We start from the raw sequence: 20927 nt of genomic DNA on the forward strand, positions 1-20927 counted from the left end.
TCACCTTTGAAGAACATGGCCTGGACCATTCTGCAACGACTAGAGATCTCACAGCAGGGGCCTGATCGCTGGTAGGTGTCACACATAACAAGATCACTAACGGGATCGCTACTGCGTCACGGAAACTGTGACTCAGCTGCGATCTCGCTAGCGATCTCGTTATGTGTGACGGTACCTTTAGAAAAAGTATTTCTAAAGATCTTTTATCTTATGCTAATGAGCACAGGGAGAGCATTGTATCCCCTGACTAGCCGTCCTTTTAGCATATTAGCATACCCACAGGGGTGTAGTAGCATGCTATTCAATGCAACATCACCAGCTGTGATGCACGTACCTGTATTCACTGTGACCGCTCTTCTGAATGACGGGCACCTCTGGTCATGCGCAGTAGACCTCTCTGAAGCCGGGACACGTACACTCGGCTTCATACTGCACATGTTAGCACACCCCTGTGGGCATACTAACATGCTAAGAGGGCGGCTAGTCGGGGGATATAACACCCTTGGGACTAGTCCCTGTGCTCATTAGCATATGATAAAAGATTTTCAGAAATACTTTTTCTAAAGATCCCTTTATCTATGCTAGTGTATACAGGGATGGTTAGGCAGGGATTAGCAGTATACACCCAGAACTTCTTGTGGTTCTCACTGCATATTGCACCTGACAGGTTCACTTTACAGTAAAGCCGAGTCGTGTCTCTGCACGATTCCTAAAACTTAACATGGACAAAACAGAGTTTATTGTCTTTCCTCCTCCTCACTCACCTCCTCCAACAAGCCTTTCCATCAAACTTGATGGTTGCTCACTCACCCCAGTCTCACAAGCTCGTTGCCTTGGAGTAACCCTCGACTCTGCTCTATCCTTCAAGCCACACATCCAAGCCCTCTTCAACTCATGCCGATTACAACTCAAAAATATCTCCCGGATCCGTGCTTTCCTTAACCAAGAATCTTCAAAAACATTAGTGCATGCCCTCATCATCTCCCGCCTCGACTACTGCAACCTCCTGCTCTCTGGCCTCCCTTCCAACACTCTTGCACCCCTCCAATCTATCCTAAACTCTGCAGCCCGCTTAATCCACCTCTCCCCTCGCTACTCCCCAGCCTCGCCACTCTGCCAATCCCTTCACTGGCTTCCCATCGCCCAACGACTCCAGTTCAAAACATTAACCATGACATACAAAGCCATGCACAACCTGTCTCCTCCCTACATCTGTGACCTAGTCTCCCAGTACCTACCTGCACGCAACCTTAGATCCTCACAAGATCTCCTTCTCTGCTCCTCTCTTATTTCCTCTTCCCACAATCGTGTACAAGATTTCTCCCGTGCATCCCCCATACTCTGGAACGCTCTACCTCAGCACATCAGACTCTCCACTACCGTGGAAAGCTTCAAGAGGAACCTCAAGACCCACCTCTTCCAACAAGCCTACAACCTACAATAGCCCTCAGCCCAGTAGACCACTGCGCAACCAGCTCTGTCCTCACCTATTGTACCATCACCCATTCCCTGTAGACTGTGAGCCCTCGCGGGCAGGGTCCTCTCTCCTCCTATACCAGTCTGTCTTGTACTGTTAATGATTGTTGTACGTATACCCTCTTTCACTTGTAAAGCGCCATGGAATAAATGGCGCTATAATAATAAATAATAATAATAATAATAATAATAGGGACAAAAAGAGCTCATTCAGACAAGAGTTTTTAATGTACGAGATTTATCACAGTTAAAACTTCTACATATTATAGCCTATGGGGCTGTTTACATGTCCGTGAATTCTTGCAAGCCACGTGGTCCACAAATAAATCATGGAGACATCAAATTTTGATCATAGTGACATATCAAGCTCTCCATGGAAAAAAAAACAACAAAACACACTGATGGTAAAAACTGACACTGACCAAACTGATGAAAATCTAATCCAAAACACTAATGAAAGTCTGAATAAAACCTAATACTTTAACTTCATGTATTTCTATTAAGAGAATAATATGTATAATTGCCAAATGACACTAGGTATCTTGATGTCAACCTCAATAAACACTGATTACATTTTTATGCAAAACAATACATATAGCAATTAAAGGGGATATGTCAGCAGGCTTTTGCTATGTAATATAAAGACAGCATGCTGCAAGGGTTAACACACAGATTTTAGCGCTGCCTCTCTTATCACACTGTATGTTGTTTACCTGCAAAGTTTGTGTTATCTTCAGGAGATTATCATTGCCAGACTAGAGCACCTGGTCCAGCATGCCCCCTTCTCACTGTCTATAGTCATTGTACATACAGAGCCTGGTGTGGGTGTGGTTAGCTTTCTCAGCTCTGCTGCATTGCTAAATCTAAAAACTCTGATTGTGTCGGACCTCCACCCAGTAAACTAAATGATGCATCACTAGAATCAGGGTCTATGGGTGTTTTGATGAAAGATTTGCACTATTTTGTGAGTTAATGAGTTGCAAAAAATTCACGAAATTCATGAATTGCATGGCAATTTTAAAGAAGTTAGCACTAAAACCAACCATAAATGCCACAAAGAAAGTGACTTAAAGTTGCAAGTGATGAATTTGGGCCTTAGCCAATTATATGTTCAGGAGCATGATATTCATTTAATTTATTTCTTACATGACTCATAAACTTGTAACACTACGGCTGGATTTATGTTAATGCAGGAGACTAGAAACGAAGGTAGCTTTGATCATTAACTTGTAGTTTGATAAATGGCCCCTTCTGGGACTTCAAAGCATTTTTTTCTCATATTTTTTTTAAAGTGGTTTATTTTGCAAAATTACACTAACAGAGGGCTCACATCTACTAAATGCTGGCCTGTGATCTCACAATACGTACAAATTGAATAACATGTCCAAATTGCTTTGACACATCCTAAATTAGTATATCTTTGCTAAAATATAATATACATCATGGATCACGTGGACAGCAATATGTACATTGTGAGGAGCTGGCTGCGGACGAAAGACAATAGGACCAATGGACGAAGAACATGGCTCTAAGGGATTCAGACTTTTTCCAAAATTCCAAGTTGGTTACGTCAGTCTCATTGTTGTTCCTATTGTTGTGTTTTATTAGAAATGTTATTGCTGGTCAGTTTAACTCCTTCACCCCTGGGTGATTTTCAGTATTTAATTTTTGTTTTTTGCTCCCCTTCTTCCGTGAGCCATCATTTTTTTATTTTTCCATCAATTTTGCCATATGAGGACTTGATTTTTTTGCGTGATGAGTTGTACTTTTTAATGAATTTGTGAGTTTTATCATATAGTGTACTGAAAAATGGCATAAAAATTCCAAGTGCGGAAAAATTGCAAACACAGTGTGATTGCACGATTGTTTTGGGGGTATTTTATTCACTGTGTTCACTATATGGTAAAACTGATGTGTTGGTGTGATGCCGCAGGTTGGCATGAGTTCATAAATACCAAACATGTATAGGTTTACTAAGGGGTTAAAAAAAAATTCACAAGCTTGTTCAAAAAAAGTGTTGCGCTTTTTGCGCCATTTTCTGAGACCCGTAGAGTTCTCATTTTTGGGATCTATGGCTCAGTGATGGCTTATTTTGTGCTGAGCTGACATTTTTAATAGTACCATTTTTGCACAGATTCTACGTTTTGATCGCCTGTTATTGCATTTTGAGCAAAATTTGTGACGACCAAAAAGTATATTTTTGTTGTTTTGGAATTTTTTTTGCTGCTACGCTGTTTACCAATCAAATTAATTGATTTTATATTTTGATAGATCGTGAATTTCTGAAGGTGGCAATACAATTATGTATATACTTTTTATGCCTTTAATTTTCAATGGGGCGTTTGGAGGGTTGATTTGAATTTATAGTTTTTTTTATTTTTTAAAACATTTTTCAAAACTTTTTTTACTTTTTTTTATTTTACTAGTCCCCCTAGGGGACTATAAGGATCAGCAGTCTGATTGCTGATTCATTTCTGTTGATCAGCGCTATACAGCTCTGATCAGCAGAAATGCTGCATTCTTGTTACAGCCAGCGCTGATGGCTGTAACAGGAACTACATCATGATAGTGACAAGAGTCATCACATGACCTGTCGCTAACATGGCAACCATCGCTCCCTGTGATCGTGTCATGGGGCCTCCGATGGTTGCGGGAAAAGCAATTTCCCCGCTACGGCCATTTAAATGTCACTGTCACATTTTGACAGCGCGACGTAAGGGTTAACAGGCATGGGTGAATTGCGGATTCAACTGCGCCTGCGAGGCACACATGTCCGCTGTTCAAATCAGCAGACATGTGTAGGGATCACCACCGGCTTACCGCAGCAGCTGCCGATGATCACCCCTTCATGACTTAGGACGTACCGGTACGTTCTCGATCGTGAAGAGGTTAAAGTACATAGAAGGCCAGGCACGAGATTGGTAAGTAAAGTAAAGCAATAATTCCATTACTTTTGTCAGTGTCTCAGGGGCCTCAATTAAGCTATTATTTTCCCAGCCACTAGTCCCATTATGTGGGTGGGAATTGCACATTTAATGGATCTGTCACCACAGGGTGTCTTACTTATAGTCCCAGGAGAGTGTCTCAGCCTTAGAAAAATACCTCTACCAATGCACAGTTAGCTTTGAGGGGAGGTTCCTGCAGGTCAGGCTCGATGCTGGCAGGTTTTGTTGTTGGCTGGAGCTGGATACACATGCTATGGTAGTGATATTTGTCATCTGGAGGAACATAAGGACTATTGTTGCCGACTGGAGTTGTATACATGTGCTACAGTCATGGTATCTGTCATCTGGAGGAGCATAGGCTGTGACTTCAGACTATACTGGTGGGAGATACAAAAGCTGTGGGACAACCAAAAGGTGGGAGACAGTGGGTATAGTGAAAGACAGTTTGTACAGTTTATTCCAGTAGCGCCATGCCGTCCTCCTGCCCTCCAATAAACCTGTCAAGCTGATAAGATAAATGTTCAATCTGGGTCAGCTTCTGCTTTAGTCTGCACTTTGCTCCTCCGCTTGTCCTGTCAGGTTCGGTGAGCAGAGGACTGCGCGTTCATGATACCTGATGGGACGGTGCAGTCAGCCAATGTTTGTCTCGAGCAGACATCTTTACGCAGCCCGTCCTAAGACGTTGGATGGCTGGAAATGTGCTGGGAGCTGACATTTTTCAAATCCTGATAGTGCACTAACTAAAGATCATTTTGTGTGTAGTAAAATTTGTACTTAATTTATTTTAGTTATTTATTTTTATTACATTTTTCGGAGTACCCCTTTAAGTTTCCAAGAACAAAATGATAAAGGTCAGGAAAGTGGATGAATAATTTTATACTGTTGCCATTGGTAACTGGCTCATGTCCATTAAGTAGGATGCAGAGGATGTGTATAGGCACTGCCTGGTATAGGAACAGTATTAGAACAAAACATCTAGTGCCTAATAGTTGACACTTCACCACCTTTTCTATTTGTGGTGCATCGCTGCTGCTTAAAATATTGACCCACTGGGCTGATAAAAACATGTTCTGTCCCTGAGATCAAGGCCAGTTCTAGACAGAGATAACGAATGAAAGAAAAATATAGGGCACTCCATAGTGCAGAGATCCCTATGAAATGAGTGGTAAAGGCAAAATCATCAAAGATGTAATATAGTATGATCACTTTATGAGGATGTGCTACCAGGCACAATGCTGTTTCAAGTTCGCAATACGCTAATTCAGCTGCAGCTTGACCCAAAAGTCCAGTCAGTCAGTCATAACAGTTGCTTGTTGGACAATAAATAATTAAAATGGAAATGAAAAAGGTAACCAATGGCCCAGATTCCTCTAGTAAAAAGCTCTGAACAAGAAATGCTGCCTAGGCTGCAGTAAATGTAGGCCACATTATTGGTATGGTGAGTACAGATGTTAAATTTGACTGCAAAAACAGGTTTGCAAAAAACAATAGTTTGAAAAAATACCTGTCTCTTCACTAGCATGCAGGTTCCTCATGTCTCTACCATTGACTTTTTTCCCTATTTTGATGTGCTGGTATTGTAGTACTGTGTTACGTGGGAGGACGGTTAGAGCCCAAAAAGATATAAGCTCTAACATTTCCAAAGGTCCTCTGAGCAGGTGGTAAGGCTACATATGGACGAGCGGATGGATGACACAGCTTCAAAGACAAAGTAAACACATATGGTGGTGTCACCTACACACTCGCCAAAAACAGGACCTCCCTTGTTAAAACCACAAGGAGAATCCTGAAGGTGGCTGTCAGTGACCGAAGGAAGAAGAGAGACTGACCCTACCAGTACCTTACGACATTATCTTGGTGCGACGGGTACCGCCGCCTAACCCTGCCTACCGCTTCCAGACTGTAATGGCGTTAATGCTGCAGTATGGCTGCACAGCCGTGAAACACTCCACAGAGCATATGCGACGCAGCCATGTGCATCGTCCAGGATTTTTTAAAGACTAAGCCCTGCCCCAAGCCAAGCACCAGATGGCAATGGAGCCGGCAGAGGCCAATCAGAGACCGACACGTCACCAGTGACGTCATCAACAGCCAATGCGGGACTGCCACGTCACCAATGATGTAATTGACGGCCAATCAGCGGCCGACGTGTCACCGGTGTCGTCAGCGACGTCCAATCAGAAGCCGCTGTGTCACTGGTGACGTCATGCGCATGCGCAGTAGGACGATTCCCACACTTAGAGCCAGGAGAGGCAGCGGGAACTCGCGCATGCGCGATAGGGTGAAACAGGGACTTAGCCTCAGAACTCACACTGATCCAGGACACCTGACACCTAGCAGCTAGGCGCCTGGAGCAATGGACAGGTGGTGCAAGAGAGCCAGCAGGCACCACAGCAGGGGATGAAGACGGAGCAGGAGCGGTTCGAAGCTCGGGAGAACCACGAACCGTTACATGCTGTCTGTTTAATGTGCATTTGCATTGTAATATAACCCTTTCTACGCCCAGGTGTCAATGATTTAGAATGTTGGCCGGACTTTGTCTTTTTTATCTTTTTCTCCCTTACCTGCTTTCCTCCCCTTTATTTAAAATTTGTTCCGCAGCCGCCACATCATCCCTATGGGTGGCATGTGTGCCATGCTATGTTCACATTGTAGTTGAATGCTTCACTAAAATGGGCCTGGAATCAGAGCATTTTCATACCGCCAACTGTATCACCATTTTATTATCCTCTGAAACAAACTAGTGACTGGTGGTATTCGCAGACACAGTGTCATGTCCCCATCAGAGTCTGCTCCTGTGACATCTGCTTCGGTCGCCAGGCAACGCCATTTTCCCACTGCAGACAGTACTGGTGATAGGAGAGGAGTCGTTGTTAGTGGCTCTAGTGGGCCCAGGCTCCGCCAATCCACTAGGCTGGGCTTCACTGGGACCTGCAGTACCACTGGCTGACTGTGGTGGCGTATTTTTCCAGCTGAAGGTTCCACCTTTCAGCTACAGCCAATAGGAAGACACCACATGCTTCTAATTCCCTTTCCTGTCTGCTAGTCCATGCCAGATATACTTTTGTTTTGTCCCCTGCTTGCTCTCTGACTACTCTCCTGCCTGATATTTTTGTACCTCGCTGCTATCTCCAATTTTCACCTCAGCCTGATTTCCTGACTATGCTCTTGTCTGCCAATTTTATCCCTTTTAAGTATTTCTTGGTTTGACCCTGCCTGACGACTACTCTCCTCTGGACTAAAGGCCGCTTTACACGCTGCGATATCATGACCAATATCGCTAGCGTGGGTACCCGCCCCCATCGGTTGTGCGACATGGGCAAATCACTGCCCGTGGCACACAACATCGTCCAGACCCGTCACACTACTTACCTGTCCTGCGACGTCGCTGTCGCTTAGAAAGGAGGCGGTTCGTTCAGCATCACAGCGACGTCACAGCTGCGTCACTGAACCGCCGCCCAATAGAAGCGGAGGGTCGGAGCTGAGCGGGATGAACATCCCGCCCACCTTCTTCCTTCCGCATTGCGGGCGGAAGGCAGGTAAGGAGAGGTTCCTCGTTCCTGCTGTGTCACACGTACCGATGTGTGCTGCCTCAAGAACGAGGAACAACTTCATTACTGCTGCAGCAACGATATTCGAGAATAGACCCACATGTTACCGATGAGTGATTTTGCACGTTTTTGCAATGATGCAAAATCGCTCAAAGGTGTCAGACTCAACGGCATCGCTAAAGCGACCGGATGTGCGTCACAAATTCCGTGACCCCCAACGAGTTCGCTTGAGCGATGTCGCAGCGTGTAAAGCGGCCTTTAGCCTTCCACAGGTAGCCATCTTCGGGGCCTTGTAATGATTCCAAATCCCTGTATAGGGGTTAAAGAGTTTCGGGGTTCTTGGATCCTGCTTAGTTGGTGGTTTTTCTCTAGCCTGTCTGTTACATCTATTCTCAGACTGTGGTTCCAGGCAGGCGTTACACACAATGTCCTCATGTCTTCAATAAAATGGCGCCGGAATTGGCAATATATGCATGCCCTGACTTCGGTGCCATTTTACTGAAGAATTCAAATACAACATGAACATAGCACAGCACATGTGCCGGCCAAATGCTCATGTGGCTAACAGTACATTGGACGCACCACACAGCCGCTACATAAAATATTTAACTCTAACAGGTATAATATAAGAAAAGGTTTTATGTCACATAGCCTTTCTAGGCACTATATGTTGGTACACAATAAAAACCCTGATACCATGAAAGTTACCACTATAGAATATGTTCTTTCTCATGTTCTGAACCGCAGAGAAAAACTAAAAAGAAAATAGACCTGGATATGTAAATTAAATACATTGAATCCTTAGCGGGTTAAATGAAGTCACCGATTTATTTTATTAATAATGCTTAACTTTTACAATTTTAATGTAAATATATTATGTGAAATGTATTTTAAATATTGAACTATTTTTGAGAGTAATATTATATGTTTTGTTTTCCTCTAAAATGATTTTAATAATCTATACATGGAATAATGTTATTTAACATCCTAGAATGCACATTCTCCGTAATGCAGTAATATGATTCTTGTTCCTACTTCTTTTATTCTGTTCAGCTCTCCACTTTGAACACTTCAGACTGATATCTCTTTTTCCGCACCCCTTCCATTCTGCTCAGCTCTCCGCCTTGAACACTCTAGTATGATTGCTCTTTTCAGCACCTCCTCCATTCTGCTCAGCTCTCTACCTTGAAGACTCTAGCATGATTGCTCTTTTCTGCACCCCTTCCATTCTGCTCAGCTCTCCGCCTTGAAGACTCTAGTACGATCAATTTTTCCGCACTCCTTCCATTCTGCTCAGTTCTCCAACTGGAAAACTCTAGGATAATTGCTCTTCTCCGCAGTCCTTCCATTCTGCTTAGCTCTCCGCCTTGAGGACTCTAGTACAATCGCTCTGTTTCCACACCCCTTCCATTCTGCTCAGCTCCTTATCTTGAAGACTCTTGAATGATCACACCTTTCTGCACTCCTTTCATTCTGCTCAGCTGTCCGCCTTGAAGATTTTAGTACGATCGCTCTGTTTCTGCACCCCTTCCATTCTGCTCATCCCTCCACATTGAAGACTCTGGGTCGATTGCTCTTTTCTGCACAACAACCATTCTTCTCGTCTCTCCGCCTTGCAGACTCTAGGACAATTGCTCTTTTTCCGCATCCCTTCCATTCTGCTCAGCTCTCCACCTTCATGACTCTAGGACGATCGGTATTCCAAGCACATCCACTTTGAATTTATTCCCACGCTCCAGAACTCACATTACCTTTGAGAGCATGCGCGGTGGAGTCTTTTCCCCACGGTTTGAACTTCTTTCACTGCCACGTACAGACGCAGTGTTACAGCTAGCGGACAGTATTTTTTTTAGCTGTTTTTTACTGTTGCACTAAGACTACATTAACTCCCATGCAATTATTACTAAAGTTTACATATTTTTTTATTTAATTTTTTTATTTAATCTCTCAATATACACCATCCATCTACTAACAAAATGATTGACTAAATATGATTTTCATTAGCATAATACGCAACACAATGCCTTATCCATTTCATATGCTTTTTTTAACTTTTAATTCCACATTTGTGTATCACTTCACACTGTTTGACCTTAAACACTTCTACCATTCGAATGTCTGGTGTTCAATTCCAGAACACTACATACAATCTTTCATAACTGATATTTATGAATGCATTTTATATTAATTGCGTCACATATTTATTTTAAACCGGACTCTTACACCATGAAAAAATATTTTATTTTCACCATTAATACAGCTTTTTATACCCCTATTTATTCTTTTAACTGTTTTTTTGTGCCGTATGTTTCAATGTACATTTCTTATACATATTTATATATTTTATTTTTAATAATATTTGTAATATCTATGTTCATTCACATTTAATAGTTCATATTGAATAATTCGTACAGTGCCTACAAGTAGTATTCAACCCCCTGCAGATTTAGCAGGTTTGATAAGATGCAAATAAGTTAGAGCCTGCAAACTTCAAACAAGAGCAGGATTTATTAACAGATACATAAATCTTACAAACCAACAAGTTATGTAGCTCAGTTAAATTTTAATACATTTTCAACATAAAAGTGTGGGTCAATTATTATTCAACCCCTAGGTTTAATATTTTGTGGAATAACCCTTGTTTGCAATTACAGCTAATAATCGTCTTTTATAAGACCTGATCAGGCCGGCACAGGTCTCTGGAGTTATCTTGGCCCACTCCTCCATGCAGATCTTCTCCAAGTTATCTAGGTTCTTTGGGTGTCTCATGTGGACTTTAATCTTGAGCTCCTTCCACAAGTTTTCAATTGGGTTAAGGTCAGGAGACTGACTAGGCCACTGCAACACCTTGATTTTTTCCCTCTTGAACCTGGCCTTGGTTTTCTTGGCTGTGTGCTTTGGGTCGTTGTCTTGTTGGAAGATGAAATGATGACCCATCTTAAGATCCTTGATGGAGGAGCGGAGGTTCTTGGCCAAAATCTCCAGGTAGGCCGTGCTATCCATCTTCCCATGGATGCGGACCAGATGGCCAGGCCCCTTGGCTGAGCAACAGCCCCACAGCATGATGCTGCCACCACCATGCTTGACTGTAGGGATGGTATTCTTGGGGTCGTATGCAGTGCCATCCAGTCTTCAAACGTCACGTGTGTGGTTGGCACCAAAGATCTCGATCTTGGTCTCATCAGACCAGAGAACCTTGAACCAGTCTGTTTCAGAGTCCTCCAAGTGATCATGAGCAAACTGTAGCCGAGCCTTGACATGACGCTTTGAAAGTAAAGGTACCTTACGGGCTCGTCTGGAACGGAGACCATTGCGGTGGAGTACGTTACTTATGGTATTGACTGAAACCAATGTCCCCACTGCCATGAGATCTTCCCGGAGCTCCTTCCTTGTTGTCCTTGGGTTAGCCTTGACTCTTCGGACAAGCCTGGCCTCGGGACGGGTGGAAACTTTCAAAGGCTGTCCAGGCCGTGGAAGGCTAACAGTAGTTCCATAAGCCTTCCACTTCCGGATGATGCTCCCAACAGTGGAGACAGGTAGGCCCAACTCCTTGGAAAGGGTTTTGTACCCCTTGCCAGCCTTGTGACCCTCCACAATCTTGTCTCTGATGGCCTTGGAATGCACCTTTGTCTTTCCCATGTTGTCCAAGTATGAGTGCTGTTCACAAGTTTGGGGAGGGTCTTAATTAGTCAGAAAAGGCTGGAAAAAGAGATAATTAATCCAAACATGTGAAGCTCATTGTTCTTTGTGCCTGAAATACTTCTTAATACTTTAGAGGAACCAAACAGAATTCTGGTGGTTTGAGGGGTTGAATAATAAATGACCCTCTGAATAAACTTTTCACAATTTAAAAAAAAAATAAAAAAAGAAATAACATTCTTTTTTGCTGCAGTGCATTTCACACTTCCAGGCTGATCTACAGTCCAAATGTCACAATGCCAAGTTAATTCCGAATGTGTAAACCTGCTAAATCTGCAGGGGTTGAATACTACTTGTAGGCACTGTATATAAATAATAGTTTTCGCCTACACAATTTTCTCCCATTCTGTTCTACATCAGTTGTAGCATACCATGCTTGCCCACCTATTTTATCTTCATCTTTTCTCCTAGGGTCGTAACTCATGCACTGCATATTTATATGAACAATATGATTTTTTGGGGGGGGGGTTTCTCTGAAATTCAACTTTTCAATTGTGATTCTTGTTCACAAAGAATCTCTGTATAAGTATTTTTCTTACTATTTATTTTACAGACAAATGTAACTTTACTGTTTCTTATCACTTTAACAAGCACCCATTTTTCAAAATTTTACCGAGCTGTCTCTCTATATATCTTGGCTGTGCATATACCCTGTATGTGATTGTTTCCTAAAGGAGAAAGATTCTCCAAAATGCATAGAAATAAAGTAACTGAAAAGAATCCTCTGGATTGTTCCTTACTTCGTCATTTGCTAAATGGTCATTTATGGTGTGATCCCCTAGTATCTGTAGGTTTTTCTTTTCTTTTAACATTTGTGTTCTGTATTTTTCAGATTATAAGACGCAGTTTTTCTTCCAAAAATTTGGGAGGAAAATGAGGGATGCATCTTAAAATCCAAATATAGCTTACCGGGAGGTGTAGAATTGGCGGGGGGCTGTCTGTGCGGCTCTCTGTGTGGGTGGCTGGCTGTCTGTCTGTGCTAGGAGCTAGGTGCCTGTCGGTGTGTGCGGGCGGCTGCCTATCTGTGTCGGCAGTCGGCTGCCTCTCTGTGCCAGCGGCTGGCTATCTCTCTATGTCAGCGGCAGGCTGCCTCTCTGTGGAAGTTGGTGGGTGGGCGGGCGGCCTACTGGCTGCCACTCTGTGCGGGCAGCCAGCTGGCTGTGTGGACTGCGATGGCTGTGCTGGCAGCTGAAGCTGTGGTGGCTGTGCGGCGGGTGTCCCAGATGGTCTGTCCGTGGCCTAGGCTTCAAATGATGGTGCCCGGAGTCAACGCATGTGCAGATGGAGCTCTTGGTTAACCACTCCATCTGCGCACGCACCGCTCCAGGCGCCATTTTTTAAAGCCCGGACCACCGACAGTGCATCTCGGACACTCGCGGCACCGGCCTGCTCCACCCACACAACCACTGCAGCTTTGGCTGCCAGCATAGACCCGCCGCTGTCAGCACTGACCCACCGCCGCTGCCAGCACTGACCCGCCACTAACTGAAAAAAACTTAACCGCTTGACTTAATTACTTTAACCCCCTTTATGACCCGGCGAGTTCCATTTTTCCCTTTTTTCTCCCCTTCTTCCAAAAACCATAACTTTTTTAATTTTTTTATATACATCCTAGGTCATAAAAGGGTTAAAAGTGTAAAACAAAAATCAGTTTATTACAAAGCACAACAGAGTATATTGATAAGTAGCTAAAAAATAAAAAGCACAAAAGAAATATACAAAGGAATTATACAAACGAAATACAGGTGCATCTTAATAAATTTGAATATCATCAAAGTTAATGTATTTCAGTAATTTAATACAAAAAGGGAAATGCATATATTATATAGAGTCATTACAAACAGAATCTATTTCAAGAATTTATTTCTGTTTATATTGTTGATTATGGCTTACAGCCAATGAAAACCCAAAAGAAAATTAGAATAATTACCATAAAACACCTGCAAAGGTTTCCTAAGCATTTAAAATGGTCCCTTGGTCTGGTTCTGTAGGCTACACAATAATGTGGAAGACTGCTGACATGACAGATGTCCAGAAGGCAGTCATTCACACACTCTACAAGGAGGGTAAGCCACAAAAGGTCATTGCTAAAGAAGCCAGCTGTTCACAGAGCGCTGTATCCAAGCATATTAATGGAAAGTTGAGTGAAAGGAAAAAGTGTGGTAGACAAAAGTGCACAAGAAACCAGGATAACAATAATAAAATAATACAATTTGGGGGACATTCACAAAGAGTGGACTGCTGCTGGAGTCAGTGCTTTAAGAGCCACCACACATAGATGTATCCAGGACATGGGCTACAATCAACAGTTGCATTCATTGTGTCAAGCCACTCATTACCTATAGACAATACCAGAAGCATCTTACTTGGGTCAAGGAGAAAAAGAACTGGACTGTTGCTCAGTGGTCCAAGGTGTTATTTTCATATGAAAGTAAATTTTGCATTTCATTTGTAAATCAAGGTCCCAGAGTCTAGAGGAAGGGTGGAGAGGCCACAACCCAAACTGCTTGAGGGCTAGTGTGAAATTTCCACAATCTATAATAGTTTGGGGAGTCATGTCATCTGCTGGTGTAGGTCCACTGTGTTTTATCAATACCAAAGTCAGTGTAGCCATCTACAGTGGGTAAAATGCAGACCTCTTTAACATTTTCACTCTTTATTTCATTGCAGCCAGTTGGTAAATTCAAAAAAGTTTGTTTTTTTCTCATTAATGTACACTCTGCACCCCATCTTGACAAAAAAACCCAGAAAAGTAGAAATTTTTGCTAATTGTTTAAACAAGAAAAACTGAAATGTCACATGATCATAAGTATTCAGACCCTTTGCTCAGACACTCATCTGTAAGTCAAATGCTGTCCATTTCCTTATGATCCTCCTGTGATGGTTCTACTCCTTAATTGGAGTCCAGCTGTGTTTAATTAAACTGATCGGACTTGATTTGAAAAGACACACACCTATCTATATAAGACCTCACAGTTCACAGTGCATGTCAGACCAAATGAGAATCATGAGGTCAAATGAACTGCCCAAGGAGCTCAGAGACAGAATTGAGGCAAGGCACAGATCTGGCCAAGGTTATAAAATAATTACTGCAGTACTCAAGGTTCCTAAGAGCACAGTGACCTCCATAATCCTTAAACGGAAGAAGTTTGGGACCAACAGAACTCTTCCTAGACCTGGCCATCCAGCCAAACTGAGCAATCATGAGAGAAGAGCCTTGGTGAGAGGTAAAAAGGAACCCCAATATCATTGTGGCTGAACTCCAGAGATGCAGTAGGGGGATGGGAGAAAGTTGCACAAAGTCAACTATCACATCAGCCCACCACCAGTTGGGCCTTTTTGACAAAGTGAAGATAGAACTTTTTGGTGATAATTCTAAGTGGTATGTGTGGAGAAAACCAGGCACTGCTCATCAGCTGCTCAATACAATCCCAAAAGGGAAACATGGTGGTGGCAGCATCATGCTATAGGGGTGCTTTTCAGCTGCAGGGACAGGACGACTGGTTGCAATTGATGGAAAAATGAATGTGGCCAAGTACAGAGATATCCTAGAAGAAAACCTCTTCCAGAGTGCTCTGGACCTCGGATGTGGCTGAAAGTTCATATTCCAACAAGACAATGACCCTAAGCACGTAACTAAAATATCAAAGGAGTAGCTTCAGAACAACTCTGTGACCATTCTTGACTGGCCCAGCCAGAGCCCTGACCTAAACCCAATTGAGCATCTCCAGAGAGACCTGAAAATGGCTGTCCGCCAACGTTCACCATCTAACCTGACGGAACTAGACAGGATCTGCAAAGAAGAATGGCAGAGGATCCCCAAATCCAGGTGTGAAAAACTTGTTGCATCCTTCCCAAAAAGACTCATGGCTGTACTAGCTCAAAAAGGTGCTTCTACTCAATACTGAGCAAATGGTCTGAATACTTATGACCATGTGATATTTCAGTTTTTCTTGTTTAAAAAATGTGCAAAAATGTATACATTTCTGTTTTTTTTTCTGTCAAGATGGGGTGCAGAGTGTACATTAATGAGAAAAAACATGATTTTTTTTTTAATTTAACAAATGGCTGCAATGAAACAAACAGCGAAAAATGTAACCACTACTAAGTGCACCAGGAAACTTTAGAGCACTTCATGCTTCCCTCTGCCAACAAGCTTTTTGGAGATGGAAATTTCATTTTCCAGCAGGACTTGGCACCTGTCCATATTGACAAAAGTACCAATACCTGGTTTAGTAACCACAGTATCCCTATGCTTGATTGGCCAGCAAACTCACCTGACCTAAACCCCATAGAGAATCTATGGGGTATTGTCAAGAGGAAGATGAAAGACACCAGACCCAACAATTGCAGACGAGCTGAAGGCTGCTATCAAAGCAACCTGGGCTTCCATAACACCTCAGCAGTGCCACAGGCTGATCGCCTCCATGCCATGCCGCATTGATGCAGTAATTCATGCAAAAGGAGCCTCGACCAAGTATTGAGTGCATTTGCTGTACATATTTTTCAGTAGGCCAACATTTCTGAGTTTAAAATCATTTTTTCAGTTGGTCTTATATAATATTCTAATTTTCTGAGATAATGACTTTTGTTTTTTTCTTGGCTGTAAGCCATAATCATCAACATTAACAGAAATCAACACTTGAAATAGATCACTCTGTAATGACTCAATATAATATACTAGCTGTAGTATCCGGCATTGCCCAGGATAGTAACTGTCTCTTTGTCTCTCTCTGTCTGTCTCTTTGTTTCTAATGTATCTTTCCCTGTCTGTCTCTTTCCCTGACTGTCTGTCTATCTGTGTTTGTCTCTTTCCCTGTCTGTCTCCGTATCTCTTGTCTGTCTGTCTCTCTCTATCTGTCTGTCTCTCTGACTGTCTCTTTCTGTCTATCTGTCTCTTTCCCTGTCTAACTGTGTTTTTGTCTGTCTGTCTGTCTCTGTCTCTATCCATGTCTGTCTCTGTCTGTCTGTCTATCTCTCTGTCTATCTGTCTCTCTCTCTGTGTCTGTCTCTGTGTGTTTGTCTCTGCGTGTCTGTCTGCCTATTTCTCTATCTTTCTATCTGTCTCAGTTTGTCTCTCTCTATCTGTCTCTCTGTCTGTCTCTTTTCCTGTCTGTCTCTTTCCCTGTCTGCCTCTTTGTCTCTTTCCCTGTCTGTCTGTTTGTATCTTTCCCTGTCTGTCTCTTTCCCTGTTTGCCTCTATCTATGTTCCTCTGTCTGTCTCTTTCCCTGTCTGACTCTTTCCCTGTCTGTCTCTTTCCCTGTCTGTCTCTTTCCCTGTCTGTCTGCCTCTGTCTCTCTTTTTTCTTTTCTGTCTCTTTCCCTGTCTGTCTCTTTCCCTGCCTCTTGTTCCCTGTCTGCCTCTGTCTGTATCTTTCCCTGTCTGTCTCTCTCCCTGTCTGTCTCTTTAACTGTCTGTCTCTTTCCCTGTCTCTCTGCCTCTATCTGTCTCTGTCTGTCTCTTTCCCTGTCTGTCTGATTCTTTCCCTGTCTGTCCATCTCTGTTTGTCCATCTCTTTTCCTGTCAGTCTCTTTCCCTATCTCTCTGTCTGCCTTTGTCTGTCTCTCTCTCTCTGTCTGTCTCTTTCCCTGTCTGTCTGTGCCTGTCTGTCTGTGTCTGTCTACCTCTGTCTCTCTTTTCCTGTCTGTCTGTCGGTCTCTTTCCCTGTCTATCTTTCTCTGTCTCTATCTCTCTATCCGTCTCTCCACCGACATCATAATACCTCACACAAAAGCTTCTTATACTAAGAATGTCCTTTGTTTCTATAGCAACCAATCACAGCTCCTAATAATGACCTATAGGTCCCAGCTCCATTGACTGTAATGGAGGCAGGTGTTTTGGAGAGTAATTCTAAAGTGCAGGGTTAAATTTTCCCGTCAAAAGATAGTCTATCACGTTCCCTGAGTCCCATGAGGCATCTGTGCAAAATTTTGTGATTGTAAATGCAACGGTGCGGATTCGTTTACCGGACATACACATACACACATACACACACACGCATATATATATATATATATAGATATATATATATATCTATATATATATATATATATATATATATACACACACACATACACTCCGCTTTATCTATTAGATGTGTTTCTCTTTTTGTATTGAATTGCTGAAATAAATCAACATTTTGATGATATTCTAATTTATTGAGATGGACTTGTATAATAAATACAAAGGAATTGTAGCTAGATTATGTCAAGTATAATCTCATATTATGACAAATTAAGTTATTAATAAATATACACTACAGTTCAAAAGTTTAGGGTCACTTAGATATTTCCTTATTTTTGAAAGAAAAGCACATTTTTTTTTTCAATGAAGCTAACATTAAATTAAACAGAAATACACTCAATACATTGTAAATGTTATAAATGACTATTCTAGCTGCAAAGGTCTGTTTTTTAATGCAATATGTACATAGATGTAAAGAGGCCCATTTCCAACAACCACCACTCTAAGGGTACATTGTTTTTGCTAACTACAGTATTTTAGAAGGCTAATGGATGTTTAGAAATCCCTTGAAAACCCTCGTGCAAGTTTGTTAGCACAGCTGAAAACAGTTTTGCTGATTAGAGAAGCTATAAAACTGACCTTCCTTTGAGCTAGTTGAGAATCTGGAGCATTACATTTGTTATAAAGTTACATAGTTACATAGGTTGAAAAAAGACCTAGGTCCATCTAGCTCAACCTTTCTCCACCAATTATACATTTTGTCATTAAGTCACTTATAACCAACAATGTTGTGTGTACTGAGGAAATCATCCAGCCCTTTTTTAAAAGCTGTTGTAGTATCTGCCATTACTACCTCTTGTGGTAGGACATTCCACAGTCTGACTGCTCTAACTGTAAAGAACCCTTTCCTATTTAGCTGTCGGAATCGCTTTTCTTCCACTCGCAGTGCTTGCCCCCTGGTCCTTAGTATTGTCTTTGGAAGAAATAAGTCATGTGCCAGTCCTTTATATTGACCACACATGTATTTATACATATAAATGAGATCTCCTCTGAGACGTCTTTTTTTCTAAGCTAAACATATCTAACTTTTTCAACCTGTCATTATATGGGAGGCCTTCCATTCCTTGCAATATTCTAGTTGCCCACCTTTGAACTGACCCTAACTTCTGAATGTCCTTTTTAAAATGTGCAGTCCAAAACTGAATCCCATATTCTACATGTGGCCTTACAAGTGACTTATAGAGGGGTAACAATTTGTTGGGATCACGGGATATAATCTCTCTTTTCATACATCTTAAAATCCTGTTTGCTTTTGCAGCAGCTGCTTGACATTGAGTGCTGCTGCTCAGCTTATTTGTAATGAGAATACCCAAGTCCTTCTCCTGTTCTGTAGTCCCGAGTTTACTTCCATTTAATGTATACGCAGCTATAGGGTTACTTCGTCCTAGATGCATTACTTTACATTTATCAACATTAAATCTCATTTGACAAGTATCTGCCCAGTCCGACATCTTATCCAAATCGTTTTGTAATATTGTACTATCAAGGTCAGTTTTTAATATCCTACATAGTTTGGTGTGATGAGCAAAGACTGACACTTTACTATCAATCCCATCCACAAGGTCATTAATAAAGAGATTGTTGGTTTCATTAAACTCTCAAAATGGCCAGAAAAACTTGAAAGTCTATTCTTGTTCTTAGAAATGAAGGATATTCCATGCAAGAAATTGCCAAGAAACTGAAGATTTCCTACAATGGTGTGTACTACTCCCTTCAAAGGAGAGCACACACAGGCTCTAACCAGAGTAGAAAGAGAAGTGGGAGGCCCCGCTGCACAACTGAGCAACAAGACAAGTACATTAGAGTCTCTAGTTTGAGAGATCAACGCCTCACAGGTCCTCAACTGGCAGCTTCATTAAATAGTACCCACAAAACGCCAGTGTCAACGTCTACAGTGAAGAGGCGACTCTGGGATGCTGGCCTTCAGGGCAGAGTGGCAAAGAAAAAGCCCTATCTGAGACTGCCTAATAAAAGGAAAAGATTAATATGGGCAAAAGAACACAGACATTGGACAGAGGAATATTGGAAAAAAGTGTAATGGATTGACGAATTGAAGTTTGAGGTGTTTGGATCACACAGAAGAATATTTGTGAGATGCACGGTTGCTCAGTGGTTAGCACTGCAGTCTTGCAGCGCTGGGGTCCTGGGTTCAAATCCCACCAAGGGCACCATCTGCAAGGAGTTTGTATGTTCTCCCTGTGTTTGCGTGGGTTTCCTCTGGGTACTCCGGTTTCCTCCCACACTCCAAATACATACAGATAGGGACTTTAGATTGTGAGCCCCAATGGGGACAGTGTTACCAATGTATGTAAAGCGCTGTGGAATTAATGGCGTTATGTAAATGAATAAAATTATTATTATTATTAATTATGCAGACCAAATGAAAAGATGCTGGAAGAGTGCCTGACGCCATCTGTCAAGCATGGTGGAGGAAATGTGATGGTCTGGGGTTGCTTTGATGCTGGTAAAGTGGGAGATTTGTACAAGATAAAAGGGATTTTGAATAAGAAGGCTATCACTCCATTTTGCAACGCCATGCCATACCGTGTGGACAGCGCTTGATTGGAGCCAATTTCATCCTACAACAGGACAATGGGAAGAAGCAGGCAGCTGCTATTCTATCTGTAATGGAGTGGCCAGCCCAGTTACAAGATCTCAACCCTATTGAGCTTTTGTGGGAGCAGCTTGACCGTATGGTGCGCATAAAGTGCCCATCAAGCCAATCCAACTTGTGGGAGGGGGGAAGCATGGGGTGAAATATCTCCAGATTACCGCAGCAAATTAACAGCTAGAATGCCAAAGGTCTGCAAAGCTGGAATTGCTGCAAAGGAGCATTCTGTGACGAAAGCAAAGTGTGAAGTTAAAAATTATTATTTCAAGTAAAAATCATTATTTCTAACCTCGTCAATGTCTGGACTATATTTTCTATTCATTATGAAACTCATTTGATAAATAAAAGTATGATTTTTCATGGAAAACACAAAATTGTCTAGGTGACTCCAAACTTTTGAACTGTAGTGTATATTAAATATTAATAAAACTGTACACTAAAACTACATAAGAAATACACACAAAACATCAAGCATGACATTGGATTAACAGCTGAAATTTCAGTCTAAGGGGGAACAATAACTACACTAATAATAGCTATTGCGCAGTCCTCACAATGCGTAACACCAGGTATGTCCCAGACAATGGATTCTTACTTAAATATTACATTTGATTGCACTA

At 42.1% G+C, this 20927-nt stretch overlaps 1 protein-coding gene across 15 annotated transcripts in view; it reads right to left on the reverse strand.

Annotated features, from left to right (window-relative positions):
* The window catches only part of ADGRL3 (adhesion G protein-coupled receptor L3), a 1180558-nt gene that overhangs the window by 767254 nt on the left and 392377 nt on the right, over window positions 1-20927 (reverse strand). The window lies entirely within an intron of this gene.

Source organism: Anomaloglossus baeobatrachus, chromosome 1 (assembly GCF_048569485.1).
Source record: "Anomaloglossus baeobatrachus isolate aAnoBae1 chromosome 1, aAnoBae1.hap1, whole genome shotgun sequence".
Lineage (NCBI taxonomy): Eukaryota > Metazoa > Chordata > Amphibia > Anura > Aromobatidae > Anomaloglossus > Anomaloglossus baeobatrachus.